Below are 27,844 nucleotides of genomic sequence, written 5' to 3' on the forward strand. Positions count from 1 at the left end.
AGGCTGCTTCCCAAATGCCAGGCCTGGGACCAGCATAAGCTGTGGAGTTTCCAACAAAGCCCATTGTTCCTTTAAGCTTTTTCATGCTGAATAGCCTTCTTTTATGAAATTAAGATGAGGCCAATGGAAATTACTTTTAAAAAATTAACTGTGGTGGGGCGCCTGGGTGGCTCAGTGGGTTAAGGCCTCTGCCTTCAGCTCCAGTTGTGATCCCAGGGTCCTGGGATTGAGCCCCACATCTGGCTTTCTGCTCCGCAGGGAGCCTGCTTCCTCCTCTCTCTCTGCCTGCCTCTCTGCCTAGTTGTGATTTCTTTCTGTCAAAGAAATAAAATATTTTTTAAAAAATTAACTGTGGTAAAATAACATAAAACTTGACATTTCAAGCATTTTTAAGTGTCCCATTCAGTGTCATTAAGTACATTGATGTTGTGCAACCAACTATCTACAGAACTCTTCATCCTCCCAAGCTGAAACTCCATTGCTATTAAACACTAACTCCTCACTCCCCTCCTCCAGCCCCTGCAACAACCACCCCATTTTCTGTTTCTAGGAATCTGTTCATTCTAGGGACCTCAGATAAGTGGAATCACACAATATTTGTCCTTTTGTGTATGGCTTAACCAGCTACATGGTGAGTAATGCTTTCTCATTGTTCCTTAGAAACCACTTAACACTCATACTCCCACCTCCACAACCCCTGCATTCATTCTTACTCTTTTCTCTGGCTGGAATCTTTCTCATTTTTCCTAATAAAATTCATCCTAGTTTGCCAGTCATATTGTCACATCATTTCCCCACCTTTCATTTCTGCTGTGTCTGAACATTCATGTCTCACACTAGGCTATAAGCACCTGAGAAAGACTGCACCTGCCTCTTCTCCATTCTCATTCCTTCCTGTGCCATGAGCCCCTATCTTCAGGTTAGGGACTGTCCTGGACACTGGGATAGAAGCACAAAATAATCCCAAGGTTTGATTTAACACAGGGATCAACAGTTTCTGCTGTAGGCTGGCAAGGTCCTCATAGGAGTTGGCTGTAAACTTCCTGACCATCAGCTTAGTTCTTCAGAAACATTTTTGTTTGTAATTCCAGGTCCTCAGCTAGATCCTGGTTCAAGGCCTAGAGTTGTATTAAAGCAAACTCATATTTTTCCTCTATACATGCTATGGTCTGAACATTTGTGTTCCCCCCTATAAATTCATATGTTGAAATCCTAAGCCCCAAAGATGATAGGATTAGAAGGTAAGGGCTTTGAGGGGCATTAGATAATGAGGGTGGAGCCCTCACCAAGGGGATTAGTGCCTTTATGAAAGAGACTCCACAGAGCTCTCTGGCCCCTTTCACTATGTGGGTACACAATGAGAAGTTCCCTAGAAGAAGGCTCTTACCTGATTATTCTGGCATGATCTTGGATTTCCAGGCTCCAGGACTGTGAGAAATAAATTTTTGTTGTTTATAAGCTATCTGGTCTAGCATTGTGCTATAGCAGCTAGAAGGAGCTAATACAATATGTAAAATCACAGGTTGGCATTTTAAGAGGGAATATTGAGGAAATCCCTCTTAAGTTCTCAGCTTCCACTGGGGAGAGATTCTAAGGGATAGGACATCACATGACACCATAAGCTATGCACAAGGTGGAACAGACGTGGGGAGTGGTCTCACTTTGCATCTGAACAGGAGGCCTTAGGAGTTCAGCAAAGTGGAGCACTAGCCCCAGATTTGAAAAGAAAGCTCAGGCCATGCACCCTGCCAGCTTTGATTTCCAAAAGGGCACAGACCTTGGTAAGTTAATGTTTCCTTTGCAACATACACGGAGCACTCAGTTACTGAGTTCCCAGAAGATAAGCTGAGTCATCCTTACACAACAGGAAGAGAATCCCTCTCTTTATCCATCTGGTCATCTTTCCACGTGTCCCTGAGCCAGACTCACCTTCTAAACTGCCCCAGGATTAGAGCAGTAGCTCCATCCCCTGTCCCAGAGCGTAGGGCTTGCAAGCACCCACTATCTTCCTAGTCACTGAGGGAGCTGCAGAAAGCTCAAGGAGAGGGTCTTTCTGTTGGGACACACTCCATCCAGACTCACACACTGATACCTTTTTTAAGTGAGGTCCTGTGCAAGTCTCTGGGCTACACAGATGAAGTAGACCCTGCCATGCCCTCAGGGGTATTACAGTTGAAAGACAGGGAGAGACAGACAGACAAATATAAGGGAAATTATATTAGACTGTGATCTGGAGTATGAGTGTGGGAATTCTCAAGGAATGAGTGTTGGAGAAGGCTTCCCCAAAGAGATAATGCACAGACCAATCCCCAAAGCATAACTAGGCTCAGAGAGATGAAGTGAAGGGGCATTCCTGGCACACTGAACAGAACTGACAGAAGTGGGCTCAGTATTACTTATTCAGAGAGTATCATTGTTCTAGAATACAGAAGAGCTGACACTCTGAACTCAGTCCCTGCCTCTCTCTCTACTCTATGACAGTATAGATTTAGAAGTCACATGCTGTCACTTCCACTGTGGGTTTTGTTTATTAGAAACAAGTCGCAAGTCCAGCCCATGCTCCAAGGCTCAAGGAATTGCACTCCTCCTCTTGAACACAGGGAGTTTCCACCCAGTCCACAATTCACCCAGTGGCCACAGATTATTTACAGATCTCCCACATGCAAAACATATGCACTCTTCCAAACATCCCCCGCCAAAAGTCCCATGTTATTACAGAATCAGCTCAGAGCCCAGACTCTGCATCTAAGTCAGGTCCTGATGTAGAGGAGGCTCCTTGGGCATGTTTTCTTCCATGGAGCTCCTCGAGTACAGTCACTATCTGAAGAGCTGTAGAGTCAAGGGACAAGCTGTCTGCCCACAACCAACATATAGTGGTGGGACAGGCACAGCATGACCACCACAGACATCCTTGTTCAAAGCAGATGGCAATGGGAGGCACACAGGCATCTCCAGTCTGGATAGTTCTGAGCCCCAGCTGGACGTTCCTTGATTAACATGTCAGCTGACTTTGGCCTGAATGTGTTTCTCTGTGCTCTTGGTTCCACCCTTTGGACTCTTCATTCTGCTTTCCAAGTTGTCCTTTTGTTTCCATGAAATGTAACCTGTGTTTGCATCTGTGTGCTTTCTCAGGCTGCTTCTTGCCAGTAGAATTTGCGAGGAAGGGGTTCTAGAAGTCTCTTTTCATCTAGTACTATCTCTGATCCTTTCAGTCGGAGCTGGCACTCTTTTGTCAATGTAATTCTTTTGAAAACTTTGTGTCCTCTGTGAATCTTACTGAGGTTTATTCCTTAAGCCAACTGGCAGACCCACGCATGTCTTTGAGATAAACACTGCTCTACCTTGGGCTTCTGCTGAATGACAACTTCAAGTATCCTGGAAGTCCTACTGTTTAACCAAATACTCTGAAGTGCCACTTTCGATCCTTTTGAGGACTTAACAAATGATTTTATAGCCACTCCCTTGGCTTTATCTCAAGACCATCCATGCCCCCCCCCGGCCCCGCCCTGCCCCGCATGGCCCCGCATTACATCTTTCCCTGGAAACCATTTGTTAATTTTAGCATCATTTGACATCTGGAGAGGCTGGGAATTTTCAAAATCAGCAAATTCTCACTCCTTTTTATTTAATAGTTTATTTGGCTTACTTTGCTTCTCTCACATTTTAGTATAAGCAGCAATAAGAAGCCAGGAGGCACCTTCAACATTCTGCCTGGAAATCTTAGCCAGACCATCCAGGTCATCTGACACATTTTCTATTTTCCGTGTGACTATGTAAACTTTCTGTGTAAACTTCCCCCCTCTCCAGCTCCATACACTGCTAAGGTTATGGGTTCTTCTCTAACTTCCTGACACTTTTAAGGTTGTCCAATCTCCAAGCCCATTTTTTCAGGATTTCCTGTACTGATCCTTTTGCCTTTCTATTCTAACCTGAAACCTCTGCTCATGCTGCTTTCCCAGTCCAGGCACCTGACAATAGTGAACACATCCTGCAAGTTTCCTGTCCTCAAAGAGTTGTAATAGCAGGAGAGACAGATTAATAACCAAATAATGAACTAAAAAATGTCAGATATACAGTAAGTGCTGTGAAGGAAATAAAGTAAAGTGAAGTGATGGTGACTGGCTGAGGGACTTCTTTATTTATTTATTTTTTGCCTTTATTTTTTTTTTAATTTCTTTTCAGTGTTCCAGTATTCATTGTTTATGCACCACACCCAGTGCTCCATGCAATACATGCCCTCCTTAATACCCACCACCAGGCTCACCGTGACAACCTCCCACCCACATCCTCTCCAAAACCTTCAGGTTGTTTTTCAGAGTCCATAGTCTCTCCTGGTTCATCTCCCCCTCCAATTTCCCTCAACTCACTTCTCTCCATCTCCCCATGTCCTCCGTGTTATTCCTTATGCTCCACAAGTAAGCGAAACCATATGATACTTGACTCTCTCTGCTTGACTTATTTCACTCATCATAATCTCTTCCAGTCCCATCCATGTTGATACAAAGTTGGGTATTCATCCTTTCTGATGGAGGCATAATACTCCATTGTGTATATGTACCACATCTTCCTTATCTATTCATCCGTTGAAGGGCATCTTGGTTCTTTCCACAGTTTGGCGACCGTGGCCATTGCTGCTATGAACACTGGGGTACAGATGGCCCTTCTTTTCACTCCATCTGTATCTTTGGGGTAAATACCCAGGAGTGCAATTGCAGGGTCATAGGGAGGCTCTATTTTTAATTTCTTGAGGAATCTCCACACTGTTCTCCAAAGTGGCTGCACCAACTTGCATTCCCACCAACAGTGTAAGAGGGTTCCGCTTTCTCCACAACCTCTCCAACACACGTTGTTTCCTGTCTTGCTAATTTTGGCCATTCTAACTGGTGTATGGTGTTATCTCAATGTGGTTTTTTTTTTTTTTAAGATTTTATTTTATTTATTTGACAGAGAGAGAGATCACAAGTAGGCAGAGAGGCAGGCAGAGAGAGAGGAGGAAGCAGGCTCCCTGCGGAGCAGAGAGCCCAATGCGGGGCTCGATCCCAGGACCCTGAGATCATGACCTGAGCCGAAGGCAGCGGCTTAATCCACTGAGTCACCCAGGCGCCCCTCTCAATGTGGTTTTGATTTGAATCTCCCCAATGGCCAGTGATGATGAACATTTTTTTCATGTGTCTGTTAGCCATTTGTATGTCTTCATTGGAGAAGTGTCTGTTCATGTCTTCTGCCCATTTTTTGACGTGATTATCTTTTGTGTGTGTTGAGTTTGAGGAGTTCTTTATAGATCCTGGATATCAGCCTTTTGTCTGTACTGTCATTTGTGAATATCTTCTCCCATTCTGTGGGTTGCCTCTTTGTGTTGTTGACTGTTTCCTTTGCTGTGCAGAAACTCGTTATCTTGATGAAGTCCCTAAAATTTGCTTTTGTTTCCTTTGCCTTTGGAGACATATCTTGAAAAAAGTTGCTGTGGCCAATATTGAAGAGGTTACTGCCTATGTTCTCCTCTAGGATTCTGATGGATTCCTGCCTCACGTTGAGGTCTTTTAACTCTTTTGAGTTTTTCTTTGTGTATGGTGGAAGAGAATGATCGAGTTTTGTTCTTCTACACATAGCTGGAGGGACTCTTTAGATTGTATGACTTGGAAACGCTTCTCTACGGCTCTGCATCAGATATTGAATATATCAGGTAGGATGTGAAGGCAAGGGGGGGCATTCTTCTGTAGTATATGAGAGAGGAACATTCTGGCAGAGGCCAGCATAAAGGCCCTGAGGCCTTTACACTTGAGTGTTCAGGCACTGTGTAGAGGTCTGGGGTGGCTGGAGCTCAGGTAGCAAGAACCCTAAAAGAAGTGAGGCTAGGAAGGGCATAGCGGAGTCCAGCAGTAGGTGTGTCAGGAAGGGCATTCTTGGTGTCTTGTCCTGGAGCCAGTGGATATAGGCTCTCAGTCAGAAAACAATGTGCAGATTTATCTTCCTCTGTATTCTCTTTTCTGGACTTTGGCCCAGAATGGGACAGGTAACCCTGCCTGAGACAGGAGAGGCATCAGGGCACCCAGACTAGGTGGAGAGGAGCAAAGAGAAGAGGAATTGTCTAGAGGGAGGCTGGGGGCTGTGCCGGGCAGGAAGGGCCCTGGGCATGCAGAAACCCCCTTATTTACCCAGGTACACATTTACTGTCTCTTGCAGGTGACTGCAGGTTCGCACAAGGCTAGGATCTTGTTTGGCTCTGCCCCTGTCCATTGCACAGAGTAGGAACTTGGCACATCATTCTTGAATGAGTGAGTGAGTGACATTATCAGGGTTGTCTGTTTCCTCCCACCAACTCGGCCTTGTAGGTATCCCTCACCACCGGGCACTCACGCCTTCTCATAAACTACAGAAGAATGCCCTCCACTTGCCTTCACATCTGAAGGGTCCTTAGCAAGTTTTCTCGCCTGTAAATTCAAGCAAGCACAGAGAGGGTGAGTGACAGTGCCGGCTACACTCACACAGCCAGTGAGAGCCCTCTCCACCCCTACCCAGGGAGACATTCCTCAGGCCCCGCGTCCCGCCCCGCGCCCCCGCCTCGCGCCTCCGCCCCTTTCGCCTCCATCAGGGGCCCCTCCCTTCTGAGGCTCTGGCCTTGGCCGAAGTTCTGGGACTGGCCGGGGCGGGTTCCACCTCTCTGCCGCCCTGGGCCGGCCTGTGCCAGTCCTTGTCCTCCGACCAAGGCTCTCAGAGGTTCTTTCTGGCCGGCGATTCCTGTGCCTCCTCCCGCGTTTGGTGAGTAACCCCCCCACCCTCTAGTCCCGACCTCCGGGGTCTGTCCCAACTCGCGACTCCAGGGGTTCTGGGCTTGGGTCCCCAGTGGGGCCTCCTAGCGGACACACGAGCTTCCCTGCGGGGAAGCAGGGCTTGGGGTCTGGTCCGGGATTTCCCCGGGGCAGCCGAGCCTCCATCCTGGCCAGGGGCCCTCAGGCTGGAGAACCAGGATGTGGGGATCCAGCCGGGCTGGCCAGGCAGGGCGCTTTTCTGAGCCGGCAGCCCTGTGGGGCAGGCATTATCTGCCTGGCTTCCAGAAGAGAAAACTGAGGATCTGAGAGAGAAAGCGACAATCAGAAGCTTGACAGGGCTTCTCCGTGTCCTAGGGACCCTCTGCGTCCTGGGCTAAGTCCCGCACCCCATTCTCGGAGTGGAAAATATCCCCTCTGATTGGCCAAATCTGGGGGCCAGGCACAAGGGCATTTTGTGATTGGAGAGCTTCTACAGCCCCACGGTCCCTAGTGCACAGGAGCATTGACCCCTGCACCCCAGCTTGATCCCAACACGGTTCTTGGGGTTGTGCTACTTAGAGCCCAGCATCCCCGCACCTGTTCAGGTCCCTCTTTTTCACCTCCCTAGAAGGGGCAGGAATATGGCTTAGGTGCAGATGGAGACAGAATTCAAGGAGTGTGTTCAGATGCTGAGTTAAGGGTGGTGGCCTTTGGCTTCAGGTGACTATTTTCTCCCTACTCCCTCGCTTCCCAGTGACCTTGGGCAAATTTCTCAAACTCCCACTGTTTCTTTGGCTAAAATTGAGGTGGAGGGATAAATACTAATACTACTGTCTGCCGATGTTGCTTCGGAATGACAGAAGATCATGCACTTTGGACCTAGGAGCTCTGCTGAATGTGGGCTGCCTTCCCTCCTACAAATATTAACCTCTGGGACAGTGTTGGAGACAATACTGTGATGTCTCTTTTGGAGACAAGGAGATTGAACCTTAAGAGATGAACGTGATTCCTTAAGGTGGATTACAGGTCAGCAGACTCAAGTGGTCTGGGGAAGCCTGCACCATGGCCAGCCCCTGTGCACAGGATGGTGGGAAAGACAGTGGGTGAAACAGGACCCCCAGGGACCCCGCTTTGGGCGGGACACAGTATCCTCCCTGCCAGGTGCCTAATGGAGTAGACTGATTGCAGAAGTGCAGTCAGCTTTGCTCTCTCTCTCCCCAACCCCCGCCTCTCCCGTCCCCTTTCCCCTGCACCCAAGACAGCTGATGAAATAGGATGCCTTGTGGCTGTGCCCTGAAGCTTGGCTGAGCCTCTGCCCCCTCCTAGAGCTGCATTCTTCTGCGGGTCCCAAGACTACAGCTTGAGAACTGGTGGCCCAGAGCTGCTGCTCCTGCACACATCCAGCTTGGGCAGGGTCTGAGAGCTGGGTCCTGGTGAAGCGGGAGAGTGAGGTTCTTGTCTCATGGAGTCAAAGAAGGAATCTTGAGGACAAAAGAGAGTGGGTAAAGAGAGTTTTATTAAACAAAGATACAGAAAAAGCTCTGGGAGTGAGAGGGGTCCCTGCAGGACTGCCACTGAAGGCTTTTAGGGTTGTTTTTTTATTGAAGACTAACCAGGTTACATAAATCCTTTTAACATCTCTATAGATAGCACCATTGAGTAAGGACTAGTGATTACCTTTTATGATTTTATGATTACCTTTTTATTACCTTTTATGATTTACTTCCTTTTTAGGATCTGGTAATTCTTTGTTGGTCATAAGTGACTGTTATGACAAGACCTCACCTCTGAAACCTAGGGTTGGGTGGTCTTGTTTGTTCCATTATCTCTGGTTTTCTTATATGTCTGCTCTTTTGGGGATTTCTGTGAGCCTGATCCTATAGTCCCTTACCTATCTCTCCCTATCTAGCCTGGCCAGTCCCTTCATGAGACCCTAATTTAGATGTATATGTATCTTGGGGGAGGGGTTAGAGATAAAGGAAGTTTCCAAAGGAATTTTTAATATGTTAAAGTAGACTTACAGGATCCTGGGGTTCAGCCTAAGATTGCCTTTTGCCCTTAGCAAAAGGTCAATGTCCAGGCAATGAAGTCCCTGGGGGAATGTCAATCTGCCTGTTTCAAGGACTTGTCAGTGAACTTCTAAGCAGTAAGGAAATTTCACTGGGGAACCAGGTCTGAGCGGTGTGCTTGGGGTAGGAGGCCTGGGAAGCCCTGACAATCCTGCTGCTGCCAGGGCAGCCCCAGAGTGTGCCCAAGCACTGCCAGGGGCAAGGGGCTGAGCCTGCCAACTCAGGAAGGAGGCAGAGCCTTGTAGGCTGCCTGACAGCCAGCCGAGCTGCCCCCCTCAGCAGCGGTGTAGTCCCTTCCCTGACTCTGCCCCCTTGGCGTTCCTGAGCTTTTCACAAGCCAAAGGTCAAGACTGGCTGAGGCCCCTCTGGGAGCACCTGTCCCTGCCAAGCTCAGCTTCCTGGGACTGTTGACAACAGCCCCACTGGTGGCTCCCCTGACTCTGCCTCCCTGCTTCCAAAGGGATCTTTTTTATACTGCTTTACTTTCCCATGAGTAATACATGCTCAGTTTGGGGGGGGGGGGGAGAACAAAAACAGAACATTCTGGTAAAAAAAAGATAATTACTTTCATGAAAATGCCCCAAACCCAAAGCACTCTACCCAGGGACTTTTAACATTTCTGTGTGAATCCACCCAGTTTTTTGTGCTGCAAGTACAGAGACATAGACATGCACAGCACTTTTAAAAATCATAGTGGTTTGTTATCTGTTCGGGTGCTCCGGCCTACATATTCCCGGAGGCGAAGCAAAGTGTGTTGCCCTCACCGGCCGCCTGTCTTACACAGTGTGCATGTAGCATGATTTTGCCATACTCATGCCGTTATTTGCTCACCCAAACAAATTTTAGAAGTAAAAATGCTGAGTCAGAAGAAAAGAACCATTTCTAGGATTTTGATATTTATTGCCAAATTTTCCTCTAGAGAATTTGCCCCAAATTGTTATCCCACTAGTGTGGCAGGAGAGCATTCCTTTTCCCGTAACCTGGACAACATCAATATTTATACTGCCTTCAGTGCCTTCCAGTTTTATAGGAGAAAAACAGTCCCTTGTTTTATGATGCCTATTTAGCAATAGGCATTTGATTAATTGTAACTTAAACACGTTCATATTCATCTGTTGGCAGAGGGCTTTTATTCTTTTGGCAAATTGCTTCAGATACACGTAAAATCTTCCTGTATGAACATTTATCACATGCTTCCTTTGTATCTTTCCTTTAGAGTCAAGTTTCTAAAGTCCAACACTTACCAGATTTTTTCCCCTCATACTTTGATGTTTTCTTCCTGTATTTGATTTTTAAAATATTTATTTTAACCCAAATAACTGCATTTTGAAGTAAGAGGTGAACTATAGATTTGTTTGTTTAAATTAGTTTTTAGAACAATTTTGTTTACAGAACAATTGAGCAGAGTACAAAGAGTTCCCACATACTCCCTCAGCCCCCATGCTCCTCCACTGTCCCAAATATATTAGTAACACCTTGCATTAGCACTAGGCACATTTGTTACTCTTGATGACTGGATACTGATACAATATTCTTAAAGTCTACAGCTCCCATCACTCTTTGTGTTACATATTCAGTGGGTTTTGGCAGATGTATAAGGACCTGCATCTGCCATTACAGTAGGTAACTGAAAAATGTCCTGTGTTCCACCTGTTCATTCCTCTCCCTCCTCCTCTAAGCCTCTGTCAAATACTGATTTTTTTTCCCTCTGTTTTCCTAGTTGAGACTGTCAGTATAGCTAGAATAATACAGTATGTAGCCTTTTAGGACGGGCTTCTTTCATTTAGCAATAGGCATTAAAATTTCTCTCTTTTTATGTTTGATAGCTCATTTCTTCTTAGCGTGGAATAAAAAAAGTCTTTCTCTGGATGTACCACAGTTTATTTACTCATTCACCTATTGAAGGACATGTTGGTTGCTTTCGAGTTTAGGTAATTATGAGTAAAGCTGCTATAAATATCTGTGTATAGGTTTTTGTATGGACCTAAATTGCCCCCTCATTTAGGTAAAGACCGTGATTGCTGAATTGTATGGGAAGAGTGTGTTTAGTTTTTTGTTTTTTTCATTAAGAAACTACCAAACTATTTTCCAAAGTCACTGTACCATTTCTTATTCCCACCAACAATGAATGAGAGTTCCTGTTGCTCCACCTCTTCACCAACATTTTGTGTTGTTAGTGTTTTGGATTTTAGTCATTCTAATAGATTTGCAGTGGTATTTCATTGTTGTTTTAATTTGCAATCCCTAGTGACATATGATGTTAAGCATGTTTTCATGTATTCATCTCCCATTGGTATCTCTTTGTTGAGATATCTGTTCAGGTCTTTCCTCCAATTTTAAGTTGAGTTGTTTTCCTACAGTTGAGTTTTAAGAATCCTTTGTATATTTTGGATACTAGTCCTTTATCAGATGTGTGTTTTGCAGATCCCCCCGCCCCCCCCCGCTCCCCCCCCACCGCCCTTTGTGGCTTGTCTTTTGCAGAGCAGAAGTTTTTTAAGTCTAATAAAGTTCAATTTGTCACTTTTTTCCTTCCATGGTTTTGTTGTATCTAAAAAGTCAGAACCACAGTCATCTGGATTGCCTCATATGTTATCTTCTAGGAGTTTTATAGTTTTATCTATATGAAAATTTTACATGTGATTGATATATTGATTTGAGGGTCTTTTTTTTTTTTTTTTTTTGCATGTGAATGTCCAGTCATTCAAGAATCATTTGTTGAAAAATCTATTTTTCTCTGTTGAATTGCTTTTATACTTTCTCAAAGATCAGGTGACGTTTTGTGTGTGTCTTATCTATTTGTCTACTCTTTTGCCAATATCACACTGTCTTGAATACTATAGCTTCATTACTGTGGCATCATACTGAAGTTGGGTGGTGTCAGTATTTTGACTTTGCCCCTCTCCTTCAATATTGTGTTGGGTTCTTTCAGGTCTTTTGCCTTTAGTATAAACTTCAAAATCAGTTTGTTGATATCTACCAAATAACTTGCTGAGATTTTCACTGAGATTGTGTTGAATCCAAAGGTCAAATTGGAAAAAACTGATGTCTTGACAATATTGAGTTTTCCTAACCATGTGTATATAATATCTCCACTACTTAGGTTTTATTTCATTTCCTTCATTAGTCTTGCAGTTTTCCTAATGTAGCTCTTTTACATATTTTGTTATATTTACACATAAATAATTTCATTTTTATGTGATATGTAAATGATATTGTGTTTTTAATTTCAAGTTCCAATTGTTTATTGCTGGCATATAAGAAGCAATTGACTTTTGCATATTAACCTTCTCTCCTGTAACCTTCCTATAATCATTTATTGGTTTTAGGAGTTTCTTGTTGATTCTTTAAGATTTTCTACATGGACAATCATGTCATTTGTGAACACAGACAGTTTATTTCCTCCTTTCCAATCCTTTTATCACCTTTTCTTATTTCTTTGCTAGAATTTCCAGTAGGATTTTGAATAGAAATAATGAAAGGAAGGCCCTTGGCTTGTTTCTGATCTTAGTGGGAAAGTTTCTAGTTTCTTACAATTAAGTGTGATAAGAGTTATGGGTTTGTTTGTAGATGTTCTTTATCAGGTTAATTTCCTCTCCATTCCTAGTTTGCTGAGAATTTTTTATCAGGAATGAGTATTGGATTTTGTCAAATACTTTTTCTGCATCTATTTATCTATTTATCTGTTCACATGATTTTCATTCTCTGTCCTGTTAGTGTAATCTATTACATTAATTGATTTTGATTTTGATTGTGTAATCTATTACATGAATTGATTAATTGATTTTGAATCTTACGTGTTTGGTGGAATTCACCAGTGAACCTAGGTGCTTTCTGCTTTGGAAGGGTATTAATTATTAATTCAATGCCTTTAATATATGTAGACCTATTTCTATTTTCCTTGTATAAGTTTTGTTGAATGGTGTCTTGCAAGAAATGTTCCTTTCATCTAAGTTATCAAATTTGAGGTTGTATAGTTATTAATAATATTCCTTTATTACTCTTTAAATGACTATGGGGTAGTAGTGATGGTCCTTCTTACATTTTTGAAATTAGCAATTTTTTCTTAGTTAGTCTAACTAGGGGCTTATCAATTTCCACTCTGGAAAAAGGTATGGAGATTCCTCAAGAAGTTAAAAATAGATATACTCTACAAACCAGCAATTTCAGTACTAGGCATTTACCCAAAAGATAAAAGTGTAGTGATCCGAAGGGGCACATGCACCCCATAGTTTATAGCAGCAATGCCCGTAGTAGCCAAACTGGAAAAAGCCAAGATGTTCATCAATAGATGAATGGATAAAGATGTGATGGGGATTAAGGAAGCCATTTTGTTGTGATAAACACTGGGTGGTTTTAAAAAAAATTTTAACTTAAATTCAATTAACCAACATAGAGTATATCATTAGTTTCAGATGTACTGTTCAGTAATTTATCAGTTGGGTGTAATACCAAGTGCTCATCACATCATGTGCCTTACTTAATGCCCATCCCCCAAATACCCCATCCCCATCTCCCATCCCCACCTCCCCTACAGCAGCCCTTTCCTACAGCAGCCTGTTTCCTATAGTTAAGAGCCTCTCATAGCTCATTTCCCTCTCTGATACTTCCCATTCAGTTTTCCCTCCCTTCCCCTATGATCCTCTGCACTGTTTCTTACATTCCACAAATGAGTGAAACTGTATAATTGTCTTTCTATATTTGACTTATTTTGCTCAGTGTAATACCCTTCAGCTACATCCATGTTGATGTAAATGGTAAGTATTCATCTTTTCTGATGGCTGAGTAATATTCATATATATAATATACACACACATACATATATATACACAATATTACATATATATGCATACACATATATGTATATATACATATATATACACAGAATACATATATATTCATATATATACATATATGTGTATGTGTGTGTGTGTGTGTGTATATTCCACAACTTCTTTATCCATTCATCTGTTGTTGGATATCTCAGCTCTTTTCACAGTTTGGCGTTTGTGGATATTGCTGCTATGAACATTGGGGTGCATGTGCCCCTTCAGATCACTATATTTGTATCTTTTGGGTAAATGCCTAGTAGTGAAATTGCTGGTTTGTAGAGTATATCTATTTTTAACTTCTTGAGGAATCTCCATACCTTTTTCCAGAGTGGAAATTGATAAGCCCCTAGTTAGACTAACTAAGAAAAAATTGCTTGCATTCCCACCAACAGTGTAAGAGGGTTCCCCTTTCTCCACATCCTTGCCAACATTTGTTGTTTCCTGTCTTGTTAGTTTTAGCCATTCTGACTGGTGTAAGGTGGTATGTCATTGTGATTTTGATTTGTATTTCGCTGATGCCAAGTGATGTGAAGTTTTTCATGTGTCCACTGGCCATTTGTATGTCTTCTTTGGAGAAATGTCTATTCATGTCTTCTGCCCATTTCTTTACTGGATTATTATTTTTGGGTGTTGAGTTTGATAAGTTCTTTATAGATCTTGGATACTAGCCCTTTATCTGTACTGTCACTTGCAAATATCTTCTCCCATTCCATAGGTTACCTTTTAGTTTTGTTGATTTCTTCCTTTGCTGTGCAGAAGCTTTTGATCTTGATGAGGTCCAGTAGTTCATTTTTGCTTTTCTTTCCATTGCCTCTGGAGATGTGTCTAGCAAGAAGTTGCTGCATCTGAGGTCAAAGAGGATGCTGTCTGTGTTCTCCTCTAGGATTTTGATTGATTCCTGTGTCACACTGAGGTCTTTCATCCATTTTGAGTTTATCTTTGTGTATGGTGTAAAAGAATGGTCCATTTTCTTTTTACATATGTGGCTGTCCAATTTTCCCAGCACCACTTATTGAACAGATTACCTTTTTTCCATTGGATATTCTTTCCTTCTTTGTCAAAATAAGTTGACCATGGAGTTGAGGGTCCGTTTCTGGGTTCTCTATTCTATTCCATTGATTTATGTGTCTGTTTGTGCCAGTAGCATACTGTCTTAATGATTAGTTTTGTAATATAGGTTGATGTCCGGCATTGTGATGCCACCAGCTTTGGTTTTCTTTTTCAACATTCCTTTGGCTATTTGGGGTCTTTTCTAGTTCCATACAAATTTTAGGATTATTTGGTCCAGGTCTGTGAAAATGTTGATTTTGATTTTTTGATATTTTGATAGGGATTTCTTTGAATGTATAGATTGCTCTGGGTAGCATAGACCTTTTAACAATGTTTATTCTTCCAATCCATGAGCATGGAATGTTTTTCCATCTGTTTGTATCTTCCTCAGTTTCTTTCAGAAGTGTTCTCCAGTTTTTAGAGTACAGATCCTTTACCTATTTGGTTAGGTTTATTCTTAGGTATCTTATGGGTTTTGGGTGCTATTGTAAATAGGATCAATTCCTTAATTTTCTTTCTTCTGTCTCATTGTTAGTGAAAAGAAATGCAGCTGATTTCTGTGTATTGATTTTATATCCTGCCACATTGCTGAATTGCTGTATGAGTTCTAGCAATTTTGGAGTGGAGTCTTTTGGGTTTTCCACATAAAGTATCATGCCATCTGCAAAGACAGTTTGACTTCTTGTTTGCCAGTTTGAATGCCTTTTATTTCTTTTTGTTGTCTGATTGCTGAGGCTTGGACTTCTAGTACTATGTTGAACAACAGTGGTAAGAAAGGACATTACCCTTGAGTTCCTGACCTTCTTGACCCTAAGGGAAAAGCTCTCAGTTTTTTCCCATTGAGGATGATATTTACTGTGAACTTTTTATAGATGGCTTTTATGGTATTGAGGTATGTTCCTTCTATCCCTACACTTTGGAGAGTTTTAATCAAGAAAGGATGCTGTAGTATATGAAAAATGCTTTTTCTGCATCAATGGAGATCATATGGTTCTTGTCCTTTCTTTTATTAATGTGATATATCACATTGATTGATTTGCAAATGTTGAACTGCCCTTGCAATCCAGGAATAAATCCCACTTGGTTATGGTGAATAATCTTTTTCATGTACTGCTGGTTCCAGTTGGCTAGTACCTTGGTGAGAATGTTGGCATCCATGTTCATCAGGGACATTGGTCTGTAATTTTCCTTTTTTTTTTTTTTCAAGATTTTATTTATTTATTTAAGAGAGAGAGAAAGATGGTGAGAAAGAGCACAAGCAGGGAGGAGGGAGAAGCAGGCTCCCCCCTGATGCAGGGCTCAATCCCAGGACCCTGGGATCATGACCTGAGCCAAAGGCAGATGCTTAACTGACAGCCACCCAGGAACTCCTGTAATTCTCCTTTTTGATGGGGTCTTTGACTTTAGGATCAAGGTAATGCCGGCATCATAGAATGAGTTTGGAAGTTTTCCTTCCGGTTTTATTTTTTGAAACAGCTTCGGTAGAATAAATACTATTTCTTCTTTAAGTGTTTGGTAGAATGTCCCTGGGAAGCCATCTGGCCCTGGACTCTTATTTTTTGGGGGAGGTTTTTGATTACTGCTTCAATTTTCTTGCTGGTTATAGGTCTCTTAAAATTTTCTATTTCTTCCTATTTCAATCTTGGTAGTCTATAAGTTTCCAGGAATGCATTCATTTCTTCCAGATTGCCTAATTTGTTGGCATATAGTTGCTCGTAATATGTTCTTAAAATTGTTTGTATTTTCTTGGTGTTGGTCATGATCTCTCTTGTTTCATTCATGATTTTATTAATTTAGGTTCTTTCTCTTTTTGATGAGTCTGGTAGGGGTTTATCAATCTTATTAATTCTTTCAAAGAACCAGCTTCTAGTTTCATTGACCTTCTCTATTCTTCTGGTTTGTATTTCATTGATTTCCACTCTAATCTTTATTCTTTCTCTTCTCCTGCTTGGTTTAGGCTTTATTTGCTATTCTTTCTCCAGTCCTTTTAGGTGTAAGGATAGCTTGTGTATTTGAGATTTTTTTAATTAAAATTTTTAAATTTTTTTTATAAGTGTATTTGAGATTTTTAAAAGTTTTTGAGAGAGGCTTGTATTGCAATATACTTTTCTCTTAGGATCATTTTTGCTGTATCCCAGAGGTTTTGAACATTTGTGTTTTTATTTTCATTAGTTTCTATGAATTAAAAAAAAACTTTTAAATTTCCTGGTTGACCCATTCATTCTTTAGTAGGATGATCTTTAACCTCCAAGTGTTTGAGTTCCTTCCATATTTCCTCTTGTGGTTGAGTTCAAGTTTCAAAGCTTTGTGGTCTGAAAATATGCAGGGAATAATCCCAGTCTTTTGGTATTGGTTGAGACCTGAATAATGATCCAGTATATGATCTCTTCTGGAAGAATTCCCTGTGCACTCTAGAAGAATGTGTATTCTGTTGCTTTAGGTTGGAATGCTGTGTACATATCTCTGAAGTTCATCTGGTCCAATGTGTCATTCAAAGCCCTTGCTGCTTTGTTGATCTTCTACTTAAGTGATCTTTCCATTGCTGTGAGTGGGATGTTGAAGTTCCCTACTATTAATGTATTATTATCAATGCATTTCTTTAGTTTGGTTATTAATTGGTTGATATGTTTGACTGCTCCCAAATTAGGAACATAAATATTTATAATTGTTAGTTCTCCTTGTTGGGTGATCTTTTAATTATGATATAGTGTCCCTTTTCATCTCTCACTATGGTCTTTGGTTTAAAGTCTAATTTGTTTGATAAGAGAATTGCTTTCTCAGCATTCTTTTGAGGTCCATTGGCATGATAAATTGTTCTCAACTCCTCGCTTTCAATCTGGAGGTGGCTTAAGGTGTAAAGTTTATCTCTCGTAGACAGCATATGGATGGGTCTTGCTTTTTTAAATCCAGTCTGATACCCTGTGACTTTTGATTGGAGGATTTAGCCCATTTGCAGTTCAGAGTAACTATTTTTTTTAAAGATTTTATTTATTTATTTGACAGACAGAGATCACAAGCAGGCAGCGAGGCAGGCAGAGAGAGAGAGGGAAGCAGGCTCCCTGTCGAGCAGAGAGCCCGATGCAGGGCTCGATCCCAGGACCCTGAGATCATGACCTGAGCCGAAGGCAGAGGCTTAACCCACTGAGCCACCCAGGTGCCCCTCAGAGTAACTATTGAAAGATATGAATTTAGTGCCGTTGTATTACCTGTAAAGTTGCTGTTCCTGTAGATTGTCTCTGTTTCATTCTGGTTTATGTTACTCTTGGATTCTCTCTTTGCTTACAGTATCCCCCTTAATATTTTTTGCAGAGCTGGCTTCATGGTCACATATTCTTTCAGTTTCCATCAGCCCTGGAGGCTCTTTACCTCTCCTTCCATTCTGAAGGACAGCCTTGCTGGATAAATTTTTCTTGACTAAATATTTTTCTCATTTAATACCCTAAATATATCATGCCAGCCCTTTCTGGCCTGCCAGGCCTCTGTGGATAGGTCTGCTGCCAGTCTAATGTTCCTACACCTGTAGGTTAGGAACCGCTTGTCTTGAGCTGCTCTCAGGGTTTCTCTTCATTTCTAAAATTTGGAAGCTTCACTATTACATGCTGGGGTATTGATCTATTTTTATTGATTTTGTGAGAGGTTCTCTCTACCTCTTGGATATGAATGCCTGTTTCCTTCCCCAGATTAGGGAAGTTCTCAGCTATGATTTGCTCAAATATACATTCTGGTCCTCTCTGTCTTCTCCCTCAGACACTCCAGTAATTCCAGTACAATTTCATTTTATGGCATTGCTGATTTTTTGAAGCCACCCCTGATGGTCCATTAGTTGTTTTTTTCTCTTTTCCTCAGCTTCCTTCCTTTCCATCAACTTGCCTTCTATGTCACTTGCTCTCTCTTCTCCCTCATTTACCCTACCTACTAGAGCATTCAATTTAGACACATCTCAGTTATGGCATTTTTTTCAGCCTGATTAGAACTCATTTCTGCAGTAAGAGATTCTCTAGCATCTTTTATGCTTTTTTTTCAAGCCCAGCTAGTAACTTTGTAATTGTTATCTGATTTTCATCTGCTGCATTTTACTTATATCCCTGTCGATTAGATCTGTGTCAGAGAATAGTGTCTCTTGTTCTTTCCTTTGTTGTGAATTCCTCCTTCTAGTCATTTTGTCCAGAGAAAAATGTATGAATGAGTACTATCAAAAAATCAACCATGACCTAAGCAAAATACACACTAGACAAATCCAAAGAGGTCAGAAAGCAGGAAAGAAAAGGAAAAGATGAAGAAAATGAAAAAAAAGGGGGGGGAAGGGGGGGTGAAGAGAGAATATAATCTCATAGCGTGGACAAAACAGGGTGATCTGTTTTGTCCTGAGTGTGCTTTGGTCTCTGTGTTAGAAGACACTAAATCCCAAAATTGTAAAGAAAGCAAAACTTATATATATACAAAAATAAAATTGAATAGAGTGAAGGGAAGCCAAAAATGAAAAATATATGTATAAAATGTAAATTTCAAAAATGAAAGTTAAAAGACTTAAAAACAAAGAATTGATAAAATAAAAAGCTAGTTGAAAAGGGAAAAAGAAAAAAAAAGAAATGAAAAAAATTTCAATGGAAAGATAAATGAATCATGAGGGAAAACCCTCAAATTCTATGTACTATTTTCCCCTAGTGCTGGAGTTTTACAGTCCTGCGTGGTCCGTAAAGTTGCTGTTCATCTGTTCTTTCAGTTGGTCTTCTGGACCTTCAGGGGAAGGTGCCTGCTGTGATGAGTTTCAGGTGTCCTTGGGTGGAGTTTCACAACCCCTTGCCAGGGGTCAGGGTCAGTGTTGAGCTGTTTTTAGTTGCTCTGTGTAGCTTTTGTTTCCTGAAGGCTTTCTGTGCTTCTTTAGAGGATCAAGATAAAAATGGCTTTTTCTTGATCTCTAGTCGCAGAGCTAAAAGATCCTGGTCCCCTCTCTTTAATAAACCCTCAAGGATAAGTGGCTGTCACTTTTGTGTGGCCAAACTCTGCTGACTCCTGGGGTGCATGCCCACACGGATCCTCCCAGGAGAAGGCAGAGGGTCCCAGGCTTCTGCATTTTGTAGGGGCCTGGCATGGGGAGTGGTCTTGGGATCATGCCTGCACCCACTTCATCCCTCCTGGGGGAAAGCGGGGGTTTGTGTGTGTCACTACTTTCTTGTCTTTTGCAGGGCTCTGGCACTGACAGTTGTTCCCCAGTCATGTGTGGACATGCTCCAGCCCTCCCAGGGGAAGGAGGAGGGTTCCCACATTCCTGTCCTTTCCAGGGTTCCCACAACAGAAAGCAGTCAGCTGATGGTGCCATGGCTCATGGTTTATGGTGAACCGAGCTGAGACTTCCCTCCCAGGGTCGCTGACTGTAAATAGTTTCCCCACTCCACAGATTGAGAACTCTACTGCCTCGGCACCCCCATTCGTTTTGTGACTTCAGAGATCCTGGGACTACACTGTCCCACCTAGAATTCTGCCCTGTTTCATCACCTGAGCACCTTTCATGCAGGGATATCTCTCAACTGCAGCAGATTTCTAAGGCTGCTGATTTGCCCTCCAGGGCTATATCACTTTCTAGTAGCCAGCTTACTAAGACTCCCCGCACCCTCCGCCAATTACCTTCCGATATATACCCTCAGAATCACTTCTCCAACTGTCCTACCTTGCAAAAAGTGGTCACTTTTCTACTGGTAGAGCTCCAGATATTATTTTCTTACATCTCAGGTTGAATTCATGAGTGTTCAGAATTATTTGATAGTTAACTAACTAAATTCAGTGGACCAGATGAAACAAAGTCTCCTATCCTTCCACAGTCTTGCTTCCTCTAGCAGCACTGGGCATTGCATGAAAGCAATGAATCACTAAATTGTACTCCTGAAATTAATATTACACTTTATGTTAACTAACTGGAATTTTAAAACTTTTTAAAAAAAAAGTATGAAATATCTAGGAAATAGTTTAACCAAAGAAGCAAAAGTCTTTTTTTTTTTTTAAAGATTTTATTTATTTATTTGACAGACAGAGATCACAAGTGGGCAGAGAGGCAGGCAGAGAGAGAGGAGGAAGCAGGCTCCCTGCAGAGCAGGGAGCCCCATGCAGGGCTCGATCCCAAGACCCTGAGATCATGACCTGAGCTGAAGGCAGAGGCTTTAACCCACTGAGCCACCCAGGTGCCCCAGAAGCGAAAGTCTTGTACAATGAAAATTTTAAAACATTTCTGAAGGAAATTAGACAAGACCCAAATAAATAAAGACATGCTGTCTTCATGGGTAAGAAGCTTTAATCTTTTGACAATACCACTCAAAGTTATCTACAGATACAACTCAATCATTATCAAAATTTCAAGAGTCTTTTAGGCAGAAATAGAAAAGCCAATCCTAAAACTCCTGTGTAATTGCAAGGGGCCCTAACAGTCAAAACAATCTTGAAAAGGAATACATTTGAAGAACTAACTTTCTTTCTTTCTCTTTCTTTCTTTCTTTCTTCATTTCCTTTCCTTTCCTTTTTCTTTCTTTCTTTTTTTTTAAACTCACTTTCTGATTTCAAAACTTAACTACAAAGCTACAGTAGTCAAAAGAGCATGATCCAGGGGTACCTGGGTGGCTCAGTTGTTAAGTGTCTGCCTTTGGCTTGGGTCATGATCCCAGGGTCCTGGAATCGAGCCTAACATTTGGCTCCCTGCTTGGTGGGGAGCCTGCTTCTCCCTCTGCCTGCTGCTCCCCTGGTCATGCTTGCCCTCTCCCTCCCTTCATCTCTCTCTCTGGCAAATAAATAAAATCTTTTTTTTTTTTTTTTTAAAGAGCATTATCCTGATCAAGGGTTGCAGGTGGGAGTCCAGAAATAAACCCATACTTGTCTGACCAATTGGTTTTTAACAAATTCACTAAGGGGGGAAAGATTAGTGTCTTCAATAAATATTGTTGGGGCAACTGGATTTCCACATGTAAAAGAATGAAGTGGGATCTCTAGCACACAGCATGTACAAAAACTAACTTAAAATTGGTCAATCACCTAAATGTAAAAACTAAAATCATAAAACCCTAGAAGCAAAGATAGGGGTAAATCTTCATGATGTTATATTTGGCACTGGAATTTTAGATATATACCAAAAGCAACAAAGGAGAAATAGGTAGATTTGACTTCACCAAAATTAAAAACTTCTATGCAGCAAAGGATATTATTGAGAAAATGAAAAGACCACTTTCAGAATGGGAGAAAATTTTTGCAAATTACATATGTGATAGGGTATTAATATTCAAATTTATAAAGAATTCCTACAGCTGGAAAACAAAAAGACAGCTCAGTCATACAATGCACCTAGGTGTGACATTGCTGAGGAATATCGTAATTTTATGTTTAGGTTTTTGAAGATTGCCAAACTGTTTTCCACAGTGCCTGCACCATTTTATATTCTTACCAGCAATGTATAATATTCTAATTTTCCACATCTTTGCCAACACTTGTTTTCCCTTACTAAAATATTATAGATGAGCCAAAGTAGGTGTGAATTGATATTTTACTATAGTTTTGCTTGGCATTTCCTTATTGACTAATAAGGTTGAACATTTTTTTATGTGCCTGTTGACCATTTGTATATCTTCTTTGGAGAAATGTCCATTCAAGTCTTCTCCATTTTTAATTGTTTTACAAAACAGATATTCAAACAGATACTTGTTTTCATTTTGAAATTTTTACCATTTTTAAATTTTTTAATTTAAATTTAAATTTTTAAATTAAATTTTGTATTTCAGTTTAATTTTAAATTTAAATTTTGCACTTTTACTTTTTAAAATTTTGTATTTCAAAAATTTTAAATTTTTGTATTTCAATTCAGTTTAATTAACATACATTGTAGTATTAGTTTCAGAGGTAGAATTCAGTGATTCATCAGTTGCATACAACACCAGTGCTCATTGCATCAAGTGCCCTCCTTAATGCCCATCACCCAGTTATCCCATCTCCCCAGCCACCTCCTTCCAACACCCCTCAGTTTGTTCCCTTTAGTTAAGAGTCTCTTATGGTTTGTCTCCCTCTCTTGTTTTCATTTTATATATTATTTTTTCCCTTCCCCTATGTTCATCTGTTTTGTTTCTTAAATTCCACATAGGAGTGAAATCATACATATTTGTCTTTCTTTGACTGATTTATTTTGCTTAGCATAATACCCTCTAGTTCCATCCATGTTTCCATGTTGTTGCTAATGGCAAGATTTCATTCTTTTTGATGGCTGAGTAATAGTCCATTGTGTGTGTATGCGCATGCATGCACGTGTATGTGTGTGTGTGTGTGTGTGTGTGTTTTGGCAATTGTGGACTTTGCTATAAACATTGGGGTGCATATACCCCTTCAAATCACTATGTTTGTATCCTTTGGATAAACACCTACTAATGCATTGCTGGGTCATAGGGTAGTTCTATTTTCGACTTTTTGAGGAACCTCTCTACTGTTTTCCAGAGAGGCTGCACCAGTTTGCATTCCCACCAACAGTGTAAGAGGATTCTCCCTTCTCCACATCCTTGCCAACATCTGTTGTTTCCTGAGTTCAAACAGATACTTGTATACCAATATTCACTGCAGTGTTATTCACTGTAGCCAAGAGGTAGAACTGGCCCAGGGTGCAGGAAGAGATGAATGAATGTATATAGACATCCATGCACATGCACACACACAAATAGATAAATAAAATTCTTTCATAAAAAGGAATAAAGTTCTGATACATACTACAACATGTTTAAAGCTTGAAGACGTTGTGCTAGATGGACTAAGCCAGATACAAAATGCAAATATTGTATAATTCCACTTATATGTGATACCAAGAATAGTCAAATTTACACAAACAAAAAGTAGATTAGAGGTTAATAGGGGCTACTTGTAGTGGTTGGGAATGGGAACTTATTGTTTAATGAATATAGAGTTTCTGTTTGGCGTAATGAAATAGTTGTGATACTTATACAATACTGTGAATGTAAAAAAAATATGTCTGAACTGCACATTTAGAAATGATTAAAGTGGGGGCTCTTGGGTGGCTCAGTTGGTTAAGCGACTGCCTTCAGCTCAGGTCATGATCCTGGAGTCCCAGGATCAAGTCCTGCATTGGGCTCCCTGCTCGGCAGGGAGTCTTCTCCCTTTGACCCTCCCCATTCTCATGCTCGCTCGCTCGCTCTCTCTCTCTCTCATTCTCTTTCTCCCCAAATAAAAAAAAATAGAAATGATTAAAATGGTGAGTTCTATGTTATGTATCTTTTACCATTATAACAAAATTTGTAAGCTGTAATAAACACAAAAGATAGACAAACTGACAATGGGAAAGAATACAGGTCCAGAGACAGATTTATCTATATATGGTACTAGAAAAACATTTCTGGACTTCTGTGTCATAGACAAAAGTCAATTCTGGAAGGATTGCATGCAATGAAAAAAAAAACAATAAAAGTTTTTTTTTAACTAATATCTCTTTTTTAAAAAAAAATAATATATTTTTTAGAGAAGTTTTAAGTTCACAGCAAAATTAAGGGTCAGGTACAGAGATTTCTTATATACCCAATGCCTCCTGCCACACAAAACTTCCCCTGTTTTCAGTTTCCTCCTCCAGAGTGATATTTGTTATGACTGATGAACCTACACCAATAGAGTATCACTCAGAGTCCATAGTTTACATTAGGCTTTTTCTTGGTGTTGTACCTTACATGGTCCAACCTTATATGGGTTTGGACAAAAGCGTAATGATACGTGTCTATCATTATGGTATCACACAGAGTGTTTTCATTGCCTAAATATCCTGTGTTCCATCTGTTCATCTTTTTCAACCTTTTCCAACCCTTGGTAGCCACTGATCTTATCATGTCTCCACAGTTTTGCCCTTTCCAGAATGTCGTATAGTTAGAGTCATACATTATGTAGCCTTTCAAGATTGACTTCTTTCACTTAGTAATATGCATTGAAGGCTCCTGCACGTCTGTTTGTGACTTGATAACTCATTTATTTTCAGTGCTGTTGTTGAATATACCACAGTTTATTAATCCATTCACCTACTGGAAGACTTTGTGGTTGCTTCCAAGTTTTGGTAATTATGGATAAAAGTTCTAAAAACAGCAGTGTGCAGGTTTTTGTGTGCATGTAAGTTTTCAGCTCCTTTGAGTAAATACCAAAGAGTATGATTGTTGGATTGTATGGTAACAATATGTTTTGTTCATAAGAAACTGCCAAAATGTCTCCCAAAGTGACCGTGTCATTTTGCATCCCATCAGTAATGTATGAGAATTCCTGTTGCTCCATGTTCTTACTAGCACTTGATATTGTCAGTGTTCCAGATTTTGGTCATTCTAATACGTGTGTAGTAGTAGTATCTCTTTGTTCTTTTAAACTGAATTTGCCTGATTATGTATTATGGGAAGCTTCTTTTCATATACTTGTCATCTGTATATCTCATCTGGTGAGGTGTCTCTTTAGGAATTGAGTCTGCATTTTATTGAGGTGATTTGTTTTGTAATTGTTAAGTCTTCAGAGTTTTTTGTATATTTTGGATAACAGTCCTTTATCAGTGTGTCTCTTGCTAATTTTTTCTCCCAGTCTGTGGCTTGCCTCCTCATTCTGCTGACAATGTCTTGCAGAATGGAAGCTTTTAATCTTAATGAAGTCCAGCTTAACAATTTTTTCTTTCATGAATTGTACTTTTATGTTATATCTAAAAAGTCACTGCATACTGAAGGTCATTAAATTTTCTCCTGTGTTATCTTCTAGGAGGTGTATTGCATTTTACATTTAGGTTTGTGATGTATTTTGAGTAAGCTTTTGTAAAAGGAGTAATGTCTGTGTTTAGATTAACATTTTTGCATGTGGATGCTCAGTTGTTCCAGCACCATTTGTTGAAAAACTATTTTTGCTCCATTTTGTTGACATTGCTCTTTTGTCAAACAAAAAGATTTTAGAAGACAGAGAAGACATCTTCATGAACTGGCATAGGCAACAATTTCTTAAATAGATTATAAAAACCACTAATCATAAAGGGAAATTTTGATGAGTATACTATGTTAAGTTTAAGAACTTGGGTTCATTAAAACATACATAAGACAGTGAACAAATCAAGCCACAGAATTGAAGTTATGTTTCATAAATATATATGACAGAGGATCGTTAGTCCAGATTATTAAAAAACAAAATCAAAACAAACAAACAAACAAAACAAAACCCTTCTTTTGCTGCAAACCAGTATGGAAAAGGCCACCCAATTAAAAATAACAACAATAAGCAAACAAACCAAAAAAAAACAAAAGTCTTAAAGAGGCAGTTGCCACAAACAGATGTTCAAGTGGCCAATAAACATAGGAAAAGGTGCTCAACTTCAACAGTCATCAAGGAATTGCAAATTAAAGCCCAATGACATGGTTATATTTCACATTAGCAAAATAGATGAAAGGAAAAAGACACAAGGCCTCTATGCCAAACACATGGGCATGGGAATTGGTACAACCACTTTGGAAAATGGACAGAATCTGTTAAAGCTGAACATTTTCATGCCTCTGACCCCAAATTCCACTCCTAGGAACAGAATTTGCCCAACATAAATATGTGTCTATATACAGTAAGAATCATATCCCCAAATCTTGATAGCATCCCTATCATAATTACCTCAAACTGGAAACTATCAAATGTCCATCAATGATTATCTGTTTTGTGTGTGTTGAGTTTGAGAAGTTCTTTATAGATCCTGGATATCAACCTTTTGTCTGTACTGTCATTTGCAAATATCTTCTCCCATTCCGTGGGTTGCCTCTTTGTTTTGTTGACTGTTTCCTTTGCTGTGCAGAAGCTTTTGATCTTGATGAAGTCCCAAAAGTTCATTTTTGCTTTTGTTTCCTTGGCCTTTGGAGACATATCTTGAAAGAAGTTGCTGTGGCTGCTATCGAAGAGGTTACTGCCTATGTTCTCCTCTAGGATTCTGATGGATTCCTGTCTCATGTTGAGGTCTTTTATCCATTTCGAGTTTATCTTTGTGAACGGTGTAAGAGAATGGTCGAGTTTCATTCTTCTACATATCGCTGTCCAGTTTTCCCAGCACCATTTATTGAAGAGACTGTCTTTTTTCCATTGAATATTTTTTCCTGTTTTGTCGAAGATTATTTGACCATAGAGTTGAGGGTCCATATCTGGGCTCTCCACTCTGTTCCACTGGTCTATGTGTCTGTTTTTATGCCAGTACCACGCTGTCTTGGTGATCACGTAACGTGATGCCGCCAGTTTTGTTTTTGTTTTTCAACATTTCCTTAGCAATTCGGGGTCTCTTCTGACTCCATACAAATTTTAGGATTATTTGCTCCAGCTCTTTGAAAAATATCGGTGGAATTTTGATCGGAATGGCATTAAAAGTATAGATTGCTCTAGGCAGTATAGACATTTTAACAATGTTTATTCTTCCAATCCAAGAGCATGGAACAGTCTTCCATCTTTTTGTGTCTTCTTCAGTTTCTTTCATGAGTGTTCTGTAGTTCCTCGAGTACAGATCCTTTACTTCTTTGGTTAGGTTTATGCCCAGGTATCTTATGGTTCTTGGTGCTATAGTAAATGGAATCGATTCTCTAATTTCCCTTTCTGTATTTTCATTGTTAGTGTATAAGAAAGCCACTGATTTCTGTGCATTGACTTTGTATCCTGCCACGTTACTGAATTGCTGTATGAGTTCTAGTAGTTTGGGGGTGGAGTCTTTGGGGTTTTCCAAATAAAGAATCATGTCATCTGCGAAGAGAGAGAGTTTGACTTCTTCCTTGCCAATTTGGATACCTTTTATTTCTCTTTGTTGTCTGATTGCAATTGCTAGAACTTCTAATACTATGTTGAACAAGAGTGGTGAGAGTGGGCATCCTTGTCGTGTTCCTGATCTCAACGGGAAGGCTGCAAGCTTTTTCCCATTGAGGATGATATTTGCTGTGGGTCTTTCATAGATAGATTTTATGAAGTTCAGGAATGTTCCCTCTATCCCTATACTTTGAAGCGTTTTCATCAGGAACAGATGCTGGATTTTGTCAAATGCTTTTTCTGCATCAATTGAGAGGACCATGTGGTTCTTCTCTCTTCTCTTATTGATTTGTTCTATCACACTGATTGATTTGCGATAATCATATCAAAAAATGGGCAGAAGATATGA

At 40.6% G+C, this 27,844-nt stretch overlaps 1 protein-coding gene across 2 annotated transcripts in view; it reads left to right on the forward strand.

Annotated features, from left to right (window-relative positions):
• Positions 1-6,612: 6,612 nt before the first annotated feature.
• The window catches only part of ALDH1L1 (aldehyde dehydrogenase 1 family member L1), a 138,145-nt gene continuing 116,913 nt past the window's right edge, over positions 6,613-27,844 (forward strand). For both annotated transcript variants that reach the window (XM_045990660.1, XM_045990661.1), the window contains exon 1: positions 6,613-6,759. The gene's annotated coding sequence lies outside the window, so the exon portion shown is untranslated. The remainder of the gene's footprint in view (positions 6,760-27,844) is intronic.

Source organism: Meles meles, chromosome 20, assembly GCF_922984935.1.
Source record: "Meles meles chromosome 20, mMelMel3.1 paternal haplotype, whole genome shotgun sequence".
Lineage (NCBI taxonomy): Eukaryota > Metazoa > Chordata > Mammalia > Carnivora > Mustelidae > Meles > Meles meles.